The following is a 13262-nucleotide window of genomic DNA, read 5'->3' as shown; positions in this document are numbered from 1 at the left end:
CATAAATTGATCTCAAGTGCTAATGTCCACCTCTCATTTTTAAAAATAATAACTATCATTAAAGTAGTTATTGGGAGACTTCTAGGTGCCAGATTATAGATCATATACTTTAATCTATCCAAAAACAAATTAGGTAACCCATCTTACAGATGAGGAAACTGGCTAAGTTACTTGCCTACACTAATAAACAGAAGAATGGGAATTTGAACCTAGGTATATCTGACTCCTTTGCCCAGTATTTGCCATTGCACCAAGCCCTAAGGTATATTATTACACCATCTTTATTTCAAAGTCCATGGGAGTTTAGAAGTTAAATACTAGCAGAGGTTTACCTTCTTCAGGGTGAATCTAACATTTCTATGCACCCACTTGACACAATTTTCCATAGAAATGCACAAGAAAGTTTAAATCTTTCTGTATAGCCAAGCAGGCAAGCACCCTTTGCCTTGTCGAAGTAAGCCCACAAATTCAGCCTGTTTATATACCTGCCAGCCATGCAAAGGCCTGCTACCTAAGAACGGTTCTGCTAGTTTCCTAGAGACATAAGAACCAGTTCCTTAATATCTGCTCCCTCATCTTAACTACTGGATCCTGAGTCCTGTTCTGCAGGACTCCATGGCTCCATGCTTTGTGGCTGAAAGGGCCATAGGACAGATGTTATCTCTTCAACTACCACCTACATTCTGATATCTTTCAAATTTATACTTCAACTTCAGCCCTATCCCCCCAGTTCCAGATTTATATTTTAACTGCTTCCACAATATTTCCACTTGAGCATGTACTAAGCATCTCAACATAGTGTGACCAAAACAGAATTCTTGATAGAAGGCCTCCATCTAAATACAATCTCGAGCCCCTTCTAGGCCTTCTGTAGCTTAATAAACGGAGACTACCACCCTCCACCCAGTGATTCAGGTCAACAATCTAGAAGCCATTCTTCATTTCTCTTTTGCTACCATCTACACCCAATCCATTAATATATTCTGTTGTACCTACCACTTCTTACCAATTCTGCTCCTAAAACTAAATTCCAAGTTAAATCATCACCAGCCTGCACTACAAAAACAGGTCCTAATAGGCCCCCCTAACCCCACACTTGTCCCTTACAATTCATTCCCTACACAGCACATTCTAAAATATATATTAAATTATGTAACTTCCTTGCTTAATGATTTGGGCCCCTCCTCCTTTTCCAACCTCATCTCCCTACACTTTCTGTCTTCTTTTGCTTTCTTAAGAAGTCCAAATGTTCATCTCTCAGTGTCTTTTCACATGCTATTTCTCTATTTGAAGCACCTTTCCACCCTAAAGAGGCTTCTCCAAAGCACAGACAGCCCCGCCTCTGTCACTCCCTACCACTTTACCCTATTTTATTTGTTTGAAGACACTTATTAGTAAATGAATTTAGCTTCATTATTCTTTTACATGTTTATTGTCTGTCTTGCCCCCCTGCCCCATCAGAATGTATGTTTTTTGAAAGCAGAGTCATAAATCTTTTATTCACTGCTGGATCTCCTGTGCCTAGAACAGTGTTTGGCACAGAGTAGACACTCAGCAGATAATTATTTACCGACTCTTGAACTGGCTGATTTCAGAAGAAAAGATATCAAAATTCAACCCAAAGAAATAGTGGGAGAAAGAACACCAAGACAATAGACTGCTACCTGCCTTGCCTCCAAGAATGTATGCTTCAAGTTCCTCTGTGAGAAAAGTCTGAATTCTCTCTTCTAACTAGTACAAGCAGATTAAAAGACAGTGACTGCTCTATGTTCATAATAGTTCATAAGATATATCAGCCCCTGAGATCAATTCCTTGAATCCCAGAGAGTTTGATAGATGGCAGATATGCCTCTGCCATCATTTGATGGAGGAGAAGTCTTCTCAGAAGAATTTTAATTTTTAAGCCATATCCAGCCCCACTACAGAGCTCTAATGAATCCCTAGGAATTGCTGCCCAGGTCAGCATGCAGTGTTTCTGAATGCCATGTGAATTCTCCAACTCCTGAAACTTGTGGGTGAGATCTGAGATCACACTATACAGTCCTCTAGGATATGAAGAAATCCTTAGGTCTTTCATGGTCACTCCCGGGAGCAGCTACCACCATTGAAGTACAAGGCTCCTGAAGACCCTCATCTTCACGGCATCTCTGCTAGATGTTTCACAGCTACCTGTGAGGATCCCAGAGACGTGCACTAACCACAGTCACTTTCCTGCTGAGGGTCAGGCCCATGGCAAGTGGTACAAAACCTATAATAGAAGAAACTATTCCATCTGTGTAGAATTAGAAGTAGTTTTGCCTCTAATCCACTTTTAGACATTATTTTGTTAATTAAAGGATTTACAGTTTTCAACAGGAAAGACAGTTGGAAAAGCTGTCAGATGTCTATCAGCTGTGTGTACTTGGTCAAGTCATCCAGCCTCCTTTATACGTCAGTTGTATAACCAATTCTGCTTCATGTTTATAGTGAATCTTAGTGTTACTCCAAGCTTCGTGTAAAAGATGGGACTCATGCTCCGTAGATACTATTTGATGATGATTATCACCTCGCAGCCACAAATCTTGGTTTCTCCATTATTATGAAGTTATTAATATTTGGTACCAGATGGCATTTTCAAAATAACTTGAATAGAAATGGCTATTGAAATGCTAATGACTATTTAGTTTATTCTGGAGGACCAACACATAACACCTTAACTCAGGGTAAAATCAGAAGACCAACGAAGCATCATGAGAGAATAAAGAACAAAAAAGTTATGGCCTTGAAGATATAAGGGGACTGAGCTGCTTAACTGTTAACATTTATAGACAAGTAAGCACCATAATAGTCAGGATTTAATAATGTATATTTAAGAAACAGCAGTTCTCGCCCAGCCGGGGGTGGCTCAGCGGTTGAGCGTCGACCTAGGATCCAGGCGATCGGGGTTCGATTCCCCGTCAGGGCACATGCCCGGGTTGTGGGCTCGATCAATGACTCTCTCATCATTGATGTTTCTATCTCTCTCTCTCCCTCTCCTTTCCTCTCTCTGAAATCAATAAAGATATATTTTAAAAAACACACACAAAACAGCAGTTCTTGATTATTAATTTTAAAACTAAATATTTCTGGGAAGAAAAATAAAAACTGCTACAAATGAGAATGTTGTAATATAGTGTCACTGTAAATTTGGTCCTCAGACCACAGCATCATCATCACCTGGCAGCTTATTAGAAATGGAAATTTTGGGGCCCCAACCAGACCTTTATCAGAATATCTGGAATTGCCAAGTGGTTTTGAATCTAAGAAGTTCTCCAGATGACTCTACGCACTCCAAAATTTAAGAAGTATTGTTAATGCACCAGCATCAAATGTTTATGAAGTAAAGTCAATATTAAATAAGTGATTCAGCCTGGTTGGGACCTGTGGTGAATTGGAAAGCTCAAGTATCACTTAAAGAAAGAGGAAACTAGCAGTTTTGTCTGATGTTGCTATCTGGAAATGTGCATCCATCATTGTCAACTTTTTTAATACTTCAAGAAGGGCCATAAACAGCTTAGTTATAACAACAGGTCTGTGGTTAGACATGTCTGGGATAGTTGAAGAATAGCTCAGAAGGTGGTGAGAGTATTCATTCTGAAACAAGTAGGAGATGGAACAGGGAGAAGTAGAAGATAAGACTGGCAATGTAAAGGAGATCAGAAGTTGTAGAGCCTTGAGGGCATTGAAAGGATTTGGATTTTTCTCTGAGTGAAATGAGAAGCCATTGGAGGGCTTTGAGCATAGAAATGACATAATTCAATTCATATCTGAAATGGCCACTCTCACTACTGTTTTTCAGTAGCAAAACCAGTGCCAGAGCTAGATCTCCAGCATCTCATTCCAGTCATGCTCTATTATATAGCTGTGCTCATGAAAAATTCAATTGGCCAGTGTCAAATATAGATCTTGGTATTGTGGACAGAAACCAGTAATATGATGCATCCCTGGCAAGTGTGTCTCTAGTATGTAGTGAGCACCTCTAATGATTGGTTATTTCAAGGTAGCCAAATTCTATTTTTAGATTTCTCTAGTCCTTGGGATTAAACATCAGTCTCCTTTTCTTTTGCCTTCCATGTGTCCAGTGCTGCTCTAGAATTTGGATCTAGAATAAGCCAAATAGACCTTCTACATGATAATGCTCTATTTTTCACTCAAGTTGATTCAGCTTTTCCAATAGGATATGGTTTCATGTGTCCTCTCAAAGTTCTTTTTAGAGTGGATGACAAAATTTAAGAACAAATGCTCAGTGAAGTTAGGTCATCACAAAGTGAACCAGAACCCTTAGTCAGGACATTGGGCTTCTTGCCTCATCATGTCATTTACTCCTACTGTGTTTGTTGCTAAATCAAACCCTTAAGTACTTTTATTTTCCAACATCCAGGAATTTCTGAGACTTAAGTGTGTGATTCTACATTTATTTCAGTTACATTTAATTTTGTCAGAGCTCCTGGCTGGGTAACTCAGTTGGTTAGAACATCATCCTGATACTCCAAGGTTCTGGGTTCAATCCCTGGGGTCAGGGCACATACAAGAATCAACCAGTGAATTTCATAAATAAGTGGAACAACAAATTGATGTTTCACTCTCTGCCTTCCTCTTTCTCTAAAATCAATAAAAAAATATTTTTAAAATTTGTCAGAGCAATGCTGCCAGCTATAAATTCATTTTGATGTGATTGCTGCCCAACATATTTATATTCTTCTTAGTTTTGTGCTATCTACAATTTAGATAATCATGCCATTTATGTCTTTAAGTCTTTCATATAGTGTTGAACATGATCAGGGCTAATGACAGGTTTGGGAAATCCTCTAACCTCATGGAGTCAAAATACCCTCCTGTAACCATGACAGACATTAGTAATTGATGGTGGCAATCTTCTCTACACAACTCGGTTCTGGTTTTAGAGTCCTTCTAAACACACCACTAACTAATCGATGATATTTGGCCCTTGAGATAGAGATAGAGATGATTGGATATCCTCAGCTCAGAACAAAGCACAGTGACATGCTTCAGATTCACATCTACCATTTGCTGTGGCAACTATTCAACTTACTTTATATGTTGTACTGTTGAATATTTTTTTTGGTCAAGTTCAAGAGCACTAAAAATTAATTAACTTTTAAAGTTCCATAAAACATGTTTTGTTTGTCTGATTACTATAATTTAAAAACTGGAGCTTCCTTAACTCTCACCTGTACCATTTTTCATCTGATGCCATGTCCTCAAGCTATTTCTTCCCTTTCCAATCCATTTTCTACATCCTCAGAAATTATCTACTTTCACCCATCCATCCATTTTATTCAATAGACATGCTTTGTGTTTCTCCTGTGCATCAGATATAGTGGTAGACTGTACGATTCCCAGTCAGGGCACATAGCTAGGTTGCATGCAGGAGGCAACCGGTCAATATGTCTCTCTCACATCGATGATCGGTGTTTCTCTCTCTCTCCCTTCTTCCCTCTCTGGAATAAATTTAAGAAATAAAATATATTGAAATTTGTTTTATGGCCTAGTATATGGTTTAGCTTTGGAAAAAGTTTTGTATGCATTTGCAAAGAATATGCATTGTTATGTTGGATATGTCCTAAAATGGTCAGTCAGTTAGTGGATAGAAGTATTCCAAGTATTCTGTACCTTACTGATTTTCTGTCTAGTTGTGCTGTCAGTTATTGAGAGCAGTCAAAGAATTTAACACCAGGTTGAAATCTCCAACGACAATTTTTTTTCCAACCAGAATTTTTTAATTGTTTTACTTTTCCTTCAATTCTGTCAAATTCTGCTTAATATGTTTTGGATCTCTGTTGTTAGAAGTGTTTATACTTATAAGTGTTTACCCTTATAAGTGTTGACCCTTTTATTATTATAAAATGTTCTGCACTGTTTCTCACAATATTTCTTTTCTGAAATTTTATTTTGTCTAATATTAACATAGCTACTTCTGTATTATGAATATTGTTCACATGGTATATCTTCTACCATCTTTTTACTTTCACCACATTTATGTCTTTGTGTCTAAAGTGACCTCTCTCAGAGAGTACATATTTGATTCTTACATTACTGTTCCATCTGGCAATCTCTCACTTTGGGATATTTACTCCATTTCCAATTAACATAATTACTGATATAATTGGATTTATGTTTGTCACTCTGCTACGTGTTTTTCTTAATGCCATGCTTTTTATTCTTCTCTTCCTGCTTTTCTGCCTACTTTTGTGTTAAATATATTTTAGTGTTATGATTTAAATTCCTCTGTTGATATCTGAATCTGTTTTAAAGATAAATTTTTAGTGGTTGCTCTATGGGTTACAACATGTAACAATTTATCAAAATCTATTTTAACACTGGCTTGATTTCAGTAAAATATAACAACTTGTTTAAAGATAGCTCTATTTCCTCCCACCTCTTTTGTACTATTATTGTCATATATACCATACCTACATATGCTACAAATCCAAGAGTAGAGTGTTGTAACTATTGTTTTTGCAACCATATCTTTTAAATAAATTAAAGCAAGAATAAAAAATATTAATAGTTTTTTGTATATACCCATACATTTTTCAGCCCTTTCTTTCTTTCTTTCTTTCTTTCTTTTTTTCTTTCTTTCTTTCTTTCTTTCTTTCTTTCTTTCTTTCTTTCTTTCTTTCTTTCTTTCTTTCTCTTCCTTCCTTCCTCCCTCCCTCCCTCCCTCCCTCCCTCCCTCCCTCCCTCCCTTCCTTCCTTCCTTCCTTCCTTCCTTCCTTCCTTCCTTCCTTCCTTCCTTCCTTCTTTCTTTCTCTTTCTTTCTCTCTCTCTCTCTCTCTCTCTCTCTCTCTCTCTCTCTCTCTCTTTCTTTCTTTCTTTCTTTCTTTCTTTCTTTCTTTCTTTCTTTCTTTCTTTCTTTCTTTCTTTCTTTCTTTCTTTCTTTCTCTTTCTTCTTTCTATAGGTTTCAGTTACTGTCCAGCATAATTTCCTTTCACCTGAAGAAATTTCCTTTAGTATTTTTCCTAAGGTAGGTATACTGGCAACAAATTCTTTCTTTTTTCTCCCCCAACATTTTGAACATGTCATTACACTTTTTGCCTCCAGTTTTTCTGATGAGAAATCAGCCATTAATCTCTTCAGTGTTGGGCTTCAGTAGCTGACTATGATGGGTCTGGGTATGAATCACTGTTTTTACCTTGATTGGAATACACTGAGATTCTTAGATCTGTATTGTTTCACTTCAAATTGAGAAGGATTTTGACCACTATTTTTCACATTTTATTTTTTTTAATATATATATTTTTTTAGAGAGAGAGGAAAGAAGAGAGAGAAACATGGATATGTGAGAGAAACATTGACTGGTTGCCTCCTGCACATGCCCTGACAGCAGGAGGTGGGACACTGGGGGGGTGGGGTGGGTGAACTCTCAACCTGGGTATGTGCCCTGACAGGGAATTGATCCAGCATCAGACGACACATAACCAACTGAGCCACACCAGCCAGGGCTGGCCATTATTCTTCAGATATGCTTCCTACATATTTCTCTCTTTCTTCTCTTGTGGGATTCTTATTACATATATGCTGGCACACTTGATGTTGTCTTACAGGTCTCTGAGCTGCTATTCCTTCTTGTTCAATTGTTTTCTGATATATTCTTTATTGGATTGTTTTCATTGATTCTATAGATTTTGTATTGGTTTATGTTTATGTTCACTAATTCTTTCTTCTGCCATCTGCTTATGTCTGCTATTGATTTTATCTAGTGGATTTTTCCCTCTTTAGGTACTGTACTTTTCAACTCTTAGAACTTCTTCTTTTTTTCATAGTTTCTCTTTTATTAATATGTTCTATGTCATGAGTTATTATCATCATCCTTTCATTTTTCCCTTTAACTATTTGAAATATTTACAATAGCTGCTTTGACATCTTTGTCTGCTAAAGATTTAGGCCCTCTCAAAGACAGTTTATTGTTTTTTGTTGCTTTGTTGTTGTTTTCCTGAGTGTAAGTTATACTTTCCTATTTCTCTGAATGGCTTTTTCATTTATTTATGTTTGTTAAAAAATTGGTATTTTAGATTATATATTATAGTAACTGCAGATTATGATTTTTTTCCATGAGGATTGTTGTTCTAGATTTTCTGTTTATTTTTTGGTTTTTGTTTGTTCATTTGTTTATTTCAGTATCTTATTTGGAGTTAATCTGTGGAATCAGTTTCTTTTATAGAAATCCCTATCAGTACTTTACTATTCTATTTTTATTTTTTAGTTCAGTGAGTCAAACTATCTGCATAGTTTAGTAGCCAGCCATTCAATGATTAGACAGACATAGGTGTTCAAACACCTCAAGTTAAAAAGGCTTCCACTTCATGAGAGAGTTGGGGATCAAGTTGAGGCAGTTTTCAAGTCAAAGAACTGGGTGTCTGACTTCTCCCTGGCTTATGTTCCCACTTTATGTTCTATACCTAGTAAGTCATTCATTTTCATGTTTTTCTATTCCAGTTTCCCTGCCTCAAAAACACGATGTATAACAAGTCTAAGTCCTGGTCTTGTTCTTGAACTGAAGGTTTAAGCTTGAATCCATCACTAGCTGCACCCTTACACTGCCCATTTTGCCTGGATAACCACCTACTAGCTGTTAGTAACCTTCTGATACTGGTTCTGTCAGTTTCATATTTGGCCTGTGCCATCAGAAACTAAGCCCCCAACCTAGGCGAATAAAGTCAATGGAGGGATTAAGTTGCAGAGAGAGGCCATGCTTCATTTATCATGGTATTTCTTATACCTGTCACAGTGCGGTGCTTTGTTCTTCGTAATCACCCAAAAGAACATTTGTGACATTAACTTAAGTAAAACAACTAAAATTTTTTCCCTTAATTAACAAAAGTCTTAAGGAAGCTTTATAATTTCTGAGCTTAGTTTTGATATTCCACATATCAATCAGAGAAAAGCAATTTAAGAATGGTATAAAAACTACATATATTCACACACATTCACGAATTTATGTGAAGTATTTTCAGTTATAAAAATAATATATTGCAAAAAAATAATAATATATTGCATCTAAATAAAGAATCTCTGTATTAGCAATGGGTACAGCCTTGGTAATTAACCACCATGGCAGCCATACTCTCTTACAAAGATATCTATGAAATAATGATTCTTTCCTGGAATAATATGCATATTAATTAGTTCCTAGAGCACTTGAGAGACTTCTGTTCTATTCCCATCAGCAAGGTCAGGAAATGCATCCACCTTAGTTAGCAGCAAATTTAAAAATCTTGAAGCAAGTTGGGGTCACAGAGAAGACTGAGCACCCCAAGGGAAAGGCAAAACCAGAGATAAGAATTTTTCACAGCCCTGAAATGATACCATGTGACCTAATCAATGGACTGTATTTGTAAGCACCCTAATCCCCATTACCCACAATTGGAATGGACAGTTCTGTTCAATTAGTACACAGCCAGGGTGGGTTTGAATCTAGTGTTGAAAATGTAGGTGTGCCACATTAAAATTCAAATATTCAAATGAGAAGCCTCAAGAGGGTTTGGATTTAACAACTGATACCAAGCTATGTATAATAATATAAGAAGTTTGCCCACTAGAATTTAAACTTGACTCATGATTTCCTCTAAGGTAAAAATGCCAAAATTACCTCAACTTTGTTCACAAACTGCTAATCAGCATTTAGATTTTATAGTCTAGGGATTCCCTGAATATAGAAACCTACACACACAAATCAACAAAGGGGCTTTATTTATTTATTTTTATAACACAGACATAACATGCTGCTGTTCCCCAAAGGACTATGTCTATACTTATTAATATTTGATTTCTAAAAGTTTAAATTTTACCAAGTGAATTATACATATATATAAGCTAATCGGAAGCATTTTAAGTTAATCCCAAAGAGCTGAATTATGTATTTGAGTAATGTGAAATATTAAATTGTCCTAATTTTTCCTAAAATAATAAAATGTCATTAGAAACATAAACTCAAGGCATATAATTACAATGTAAAAATAACTCCGGAGTGTGGTGAGGGTTGGTGGGAATGTAACCCATATTGGAAAAGCCATATGAACTGTTTTTTAATGTTCAGGTAATACTGTAGTTTCCTGACCAAATTCACCTGGGAGATTTAGAGACTTAGAGAATCAGATGATTCTTCAGTGTGAGGAAAGTAGTGTTACAAAATGTACCTGTGGCCTGAAGATCTACTTCCAAAACATCATATTTATGTTGAGAGTAATGAAAAAGCAAAGTGGCCAAAGGTGGCATTTAAAAAATTTTTCCAAAAACAATTTTTTTTCAATTACAGTTGCATACAATATTATATTAGTTCCCTGTGTACAACATAGTGATTAGGTATTTATATAACTTATGAAATGATCACCCTAGTATGTCTAGTACTTACCTGACGCCATACATTGTCATTGCAATATTATTGACTAGATTCCCTATGCTCTACCTTACAGCCCTGTGGCTGTTTTATAACAGGCAACTTGTCCTTCTTAATCCAGAGGAGGCACTCTTGAACCATGGGTCTGGAGACCTTGGTTATACTTCTTGTTTTCCCTCTAACTGACCTTGGGCAGTGAACACAACTCTCCAGGCTTCAATGTCTTCATCTGGACACAAGGTTATTAGTATTAGAGGACCTAACAGATGTTCAAAAATGGCAACCTGTTCTATGGATCTGGTTAGTAGATATATTTGGTGTAGACTAGTGTTTTCAGACAACAATTTTTTAAATTAAAAGATTTCACATAAAAATTTGGATTTAATTTTTCTCTTGAAATACTCAAAAGCCTGTCCCAATACAGCTCTGAAATTTCCATGTGGTGACACTCAGCTTGACCTGGGTAGCGACTGCCCTCTACAAATTCAAGGTCCCTCCAGCGGGTTTTAGCTCTACTCTCAGCCTTAAATATGCATAAGTGCTCTCACCCAGCCCTTTTTACTCACTCAAGGTATCTGCTAAGCCCTGCAGGCCTTTAATTATGTGGTCTATAAGTTAGTGCATCTCTTCAAGATCTAAGGCTCTGCCATTCATTAAGTTAATAGAAACACATTAACTTGTTAGTTCCTAGAATGGTAAGCTTCTATTTAAAAGAGGTTAAAACCAGAGAAAGTGGGTAAGAGAATAGATTTGCTCCAGTATCCAGTGGACAGATACATTTAAGGAAAATTGGAGAATGGGGTATTGCTCATTTGGATGAGCTTGGACTTTAAGGCAAAAGAAAAGATCTCTGGGAAATGTGGACATAGGAAAAAAAAAGGCACTTAGAATTTGGGTAAGGAAGCACAAAAAATGAATTTTGAAATCGAATCATGGAAGAGAAACTTATTGTGTGTCGTTTTGAGGCCAGAAACTGTGCTAAACTCATGTTATTACTGGACGTGTTAAATCTCACAGCTTATGCGCTGCTAGATATCTTCCCCATTATAAGGATGAGAAAATTTAGACTCATAAAGATTAAGTAACTTGTCCAAGGTAATGCAGCTAGTAACTGTCAGAAGCAGAATTTGAATCTAACTCTAGAGCCACAGTTCTTTCTACCATATGACCAATCATTTACTTCCTAGCTTGGCTTATAGTCAACCAGGCCTGAGAGATGTGGAAGTGGAGAAAAAATGAACCTACCTTTGTTTCATTTGAAAGAATATGACTAGGTTCTGCAGTTTCATTAAAGATGCTCTTTCCAACAAGTATAAAAATATAAGACTTGGACCCTAAATCAATTATCTATTGAAAATTAGAGTATCTTTCCCTAAATAATCAGCAGTATTATAATCACCTACATCAGTGGGCCTAAATATCTTAAGGTCATTCATTCACCTTGAAAAGTTTAGATTTTGCTATTTTCTAAAGTAAGGGGAAGTCAAGAAGACACACCTTGCCCTGGCCAGGTAGCTCAGCTGGCTAGAGTGTTGTCGTGATACACCAAGATTATGGGTTCAATCCCTGTTCTGGGCACTTACAAGAATCAACCAAGGTGCATGAGTGGGTGGAACAACAAATCGCTGTTTCTCTCTTGGGGTCCTTTTCTCTCTCTCTCAAAACCAATTAAAAATTTTAAAAAAGGACATACCCTATGGTAATTTAAAATACCAGGAAGAATTCTGTGAACCCTTATTAAAAATTTATCTAGTCTGATTTCATCCACTTTATAGATGTCCATGTTAATATCCATTTAGTCACATTCTGTTTTCACAAAATTGACAATTATGACAAAAATCTTTCTTAAAGTATGCACTGGAGGAAACACTCATAAATACAATGAAAACCTGAATACCCAGCCTTTCTGAACTTTTATAGAGTACCGGGGGGAAATATATTATGTTTCATAATTTCCTTAATCTTTCTTGAAAATAGAAGGGCTCTAATCACATGTGAGATTAAAGGAGACAAATAATGTCCAATAATTGCCTTCCAATTTCTAAAGTATGGTTGTGGTTTTTAAAGGTTCACTGTAGTCAATACAATCTCAGAATAATAATCCAGAGCACAGGAGATATTTATTCAGTTATGTTGCTCCAATACTATGTTATACTGTTCACATGCTCATAAAATATACCGGTTACATTAGATAATTAGCTGCAGAGATCCCTTAATTAATTCTTTTTCTGTATTTTAAAGATGAGGAGTGTAAGAAACACTTATTTATATTATGATCCAAATTTAAATATTTTGCTTTAAAAACAAGGCCAAATAGCAAAGAGTCTCCCCTACTGTTTGTGCTCTATAGAATAACATCTCTTGATTACTCTGACAGAGTTCCAGTCACAGGTTGTGAGTCAGAAAGAGGATTTTCAATGTCCAGCAGCTAAATGTGTCAGCCATGACATTTCTGAAAGTTCTATTTTTATATACAGAGAGAAGAAAAAATCACTTCTTTGTATCTGTCCTTTGCAAAATTCTCAGTTTAACTCCAGCTTTAGATATGTACAATAGTGAATGTATTCTTAGTTAACATGACAAGCTACTGACATTTTTAAACTAAAATAATGCATATAATGAAGAAAATAATCTACACAAGTTTGTTCCTTCTACATTCTTATTCCTCTTTTCAGTCATAAAGCCTGTTAAAATGCAGTTGAAATTATATATAATACAATTCAAATCTCACTATTGTCATAATCCCTTTTTCTTACTCTTATACAGCTTATCTAAAAATGTTAAAATGTAGCTTGCTTGAGTTATAATATATGTGAATTAAAAGTCAGTATTGTTTGGAAGCTTCTTTTAATTGGTCTACTGGGAGGCTTTCTGTATATATTA

Source organism: Miniopterus natalensis, chromosome 8 (genome assembly GCF_054644295.1).
Source record: "Miniopterus natalensis isolate mMinNat1 chromosome 8, mMinNat1.hap1, whole genome shotgun sequence".
Lineage (NCBI taxonomy): Eukaryota > Metazoa > Chordata > Mammalia > Chiroptera > Miniopteridae > Miniopterus > Miniopterus natalensis.
Note: the sequence above shows the minus strand (reverse complement) of the source record.